This window comes from Syngnathus scovelli, unplaced genomic scaffold (genome assembly GCF_024217435.2).
Source record: "Syngnathus scovelli strain Florida unplaced genomic scaffold, RoL_Ssco_1.2 HiC_scaffold_257, whole genome shotgun sequence".
In the NCBI taxonomy this organism is placed as follows: Eukaryota; Metazoa; Chordata; class Actinopteri; order Syngnathiformes; family Syngnathidae; genus Syngnathus; species Syngnathus scovelli.
This window is the reverse complement of record NW_026061349.1, coordinates 32501-35910: the sequence shown is the minus strand read 5'-3', so window position 1 is coordinate 35910 and position 3410 is coordinate 32501.

Below are 3410 nucleotides of genomic sequence, written 5' to 3'. Positions count from 1 at the left end.
TAAACACAGGCCGGGCAAAAATCTGCGAATGGGCCCGTCAAGGGTAGTGGGTCATCCAAGGTGGGAGGTACCGGCCGCCTCCTTAAACACAGGCCGGGCAAAAATCTGCGAATGGCCCGTCAAGGGTTGTTGGTCATCCAAGGAGGGAGGTACCGGCCGCCTCCTTAAACACAGGCCGGGCAAAAATCTGCGAATGGCCCGTCAAGGGTTGTTGGTCATCCAAGGAGGGAGGTACCGGCCGCCTCCTTAAACACAGGCCGGGCAAAAATCTGCGAATGGCCCGTCAAGGGTTGTTGGTCATCCAAGGAGGGAGGTACCGGCCGCCTCCTTAAACACAGGCCGGGCAAAAATCTGCGAACGGCCCGTCAAGGGTTCTGTCTCATCCAAGAAAGGGGTACCGGCCGCCTCAGAGGCCGGAGCGAAGGGGGCGAAAGGCTGTCGATGGGGAAGGATCGGGGCCACGGCTAATCTAGCGATGCCCGCGTCGGGCGGTCACTCCGACGAATGAGCGGGGCCGAATCCGGCGCGAGGCGGCCTTCAGGCACGTGGTTCGAGACGACCTCACCCGGCTCTAGCCCGGAGGATCGGAGGCAACGGCCGTCTCCTTAAGCTAAGGCCGGACGAAAATCTGCGGATGCGGTCCATCCAAGGCAGACGGAGGTACCGGCCGCCTCGGTAAATAAAGCCCGGGCAAAAATCTGCGAACGGCCCGTCAAGGGTTCTGTCTCATCCAAGAAAGGGGTACCGGCCGCCTCAGAGGCCGGAGCGAAGGGGGCGAAAGGCTGTCGATGGGGAAGGATCGGGGCCACGGCTAATCTAGCGATGCCCGCGTCGGGCGGTCACTCCGACGAATGAGCGGGGCCGAATCCGGCGTAGGCGGCCTTCAGGCACGTGGTTCGAGACGACCTCACCCGGCTCTAGCCCGGAGGATCGGAGGCAACGGCCGTCTCCTTAAGCTAAGGCCGGACGAAAATCTGCGGATGCGGTCCATCCAAGGCAGACGGAGGTACCGGCCGCCTCGGTAAATAAAGCCCGGGCAAAAATCTGCGAACGGCCCGTCAAGGGTTCTCTCTCATCCAAGAAAGGGGTACCGGCCGCCTCAGAGGCCGGAGCGAAGGGGGCGAAAGGCTGTCGATGGGGAAGGATCGGGGCCACGGCTAATCTAGCGATGCCCGCGTCGGGCGGTCACTCCGACGAATGAGCGGGGCCGAATCCGGCGTAGGCGGCCTTCAGGCACGTGGTTCGAGACGACCTCACCCGGCTCTAGCCCGGAGGATCGGAGGCAACGGCCGTCTCCTTAAGCTAAGGCCGGACGAAAATCTGCGGATGCGGTCCATCCAAGGCAGACGGAGGTACCGGCCGCCTCGGTAAATAAAGCCCGGGCAAAAATCTGCGAACGGCCCGTCAAGGGTTCTGTCTCATCCAAGAAAGGGGTACCGGCCGCCTCAGAGGCCGGAGCGAAGGGGGCGAAAGGCTGTCGATGGGGAAGGATCGGGGCCACGGCTAATCTAGCGATGCCCGCGTCGGGCGGTCACTCCGACGAATGAGCGGGGCCGAATCCGGCGTAGGCGGCCTTCAGGCACGTGGTTCGAGACGACCTCACCCGGCTCTAGCCCGGAGGATCGGAGGCAACGGCCGTCTCCTTAAGCTAAGGCCGGACGAAAATCTGCGGATGCGGTCCATCCAAGGCAGACGGAGGTACCGGCCGCCTCGGTAAACAAAGCCCGGGCAAAAATCTGCGAATGGTCCGTCAAGGATTCTGGCTCATCCAAGGTGGGGGTACCGGCCGCCTCTATTAACAGGCCGGAGTACAGGGGGCGAAAGGCTGTCGATGGGGAAGGATCGGGGCCACGGCTAATCTAGCGATGCCCGCGTCGGGCGGTCACTCCGACGAATGAGCGGGGCCGAATCCGGCGCGAGGCGGCCTTCAGGCACGTGGTTCGAGACGACCTCACCCGGCTCTAGCCCGGAGCGAATATCATCTCCAAGGTGTGGAGGCAACGGCCGTCTCCTTAAGCTAAGGCCGGACGAAAATCTGCGGATGCGGTCCATCCAAGGCAGACGGAGGTACCGGCCGCCTCGGTAAACAGAGGCCGGGCGAAAATCTGCGAATGGTCCGTTAAGGATTCTCTCTCATCCAAGGAAGGGGTACCGGCCGCCTCTATTAACAGGCCGGAGCACAGGGGGCGAAAGGCTGTCGATGGGGAAGGATCGGGGCCACGGCTAATCTAGCGATGCCCGCGTCGGGCGGTCACTCCGACGAATGAGCGGGGCCGAATCCGGCGCGAGGCGGCCTTCAGGCACGTGGTTCGAGACGACCTCACCCGGCTCTAGCCCGGAGCGAAAAAACAACACTCTTATAACCTGACCGACATGCGCCCATGACCCGCCTTGGTAGGGCCCCCACCGGCCCCGGCTACCGCCGGCGTTGGGTGGACGGTTCCTCCCCACTTGCGGGTCGCACTCCAGCGCTACGGCCGCCGCGCGAGCGCGCGCCCCGCGCCGCCCGCGCAGGCCTAGCGCGAACCGTACGGCAGCGAAACCGAGACGCCCCGGCTCAACCTCACCCAGAGGCCATCCACGGAGGCCGAGCGCGCGATCCGACTTGCGGCACGCCACGTGGGCGTCCGCCGGCCGCGCCGGTCGACCGCGAAACCGATTTCTCAAAGACCAAGCCCGAGTCCCAACCTCCGCACATATCCGCACACGCCTTCCCGACCACCGCGAAGCGGGAGGCGTCTATCGTGGCCGCCGGGGCGTATGACCCCTCCGCGTGAGGCGTGCGGGCTCGGGGGGGCCGCAACGACCGAGTCTGACTCGGACGGGGCGCAGCTTCCCTCCCGGTCGCAGCATCAGCGCCGAACGCGCGACGTCACCAGCCCCCCGGAACGGTTCGTCGGGAGCGCGGCAATGGCCCACATCTCACCTCGCCAGCCGGCCGCAGCGGGCCGCGCCGAACCGAGTCTGACTCGGGGTGCGCACAGTCCCGTCTGGGTCACGGAGGCGACGAGCTGTGACCGCCACCGTCGCCCCTTCGTCCTTCCGGATCCCCCCAGCGCCGGCAAAACTCCGCATCCTGGCCGCATCGCGTGACCGGGCGGGCCGCAACGACCGAGTCTGACTCGGACGGGGCGCAGCTTCCCGCCTCGGGCCATCGCAAAGCGTGCCTCGCGCGGGCAAAGTCGCCGGCGCAGCGCCGCGCCCCTCGACAAGAGCGAGCCTCAGCCGGGCCGCGACGACCGAGTCTGACTCGGACGGAGCGCAGCTTCCCGCCTGGGTCACCGCTAGTCGCCGGGCCGACGGCGCCCATCCCCGGACCCCGCCGTTCCCTCGCGGTTTATCCTAAGCCGCCTGCCTTAGCCCAACCGACGTGCCAACCCCCCCGTTGCCGAGTTCGCTCTTCCCGAGCC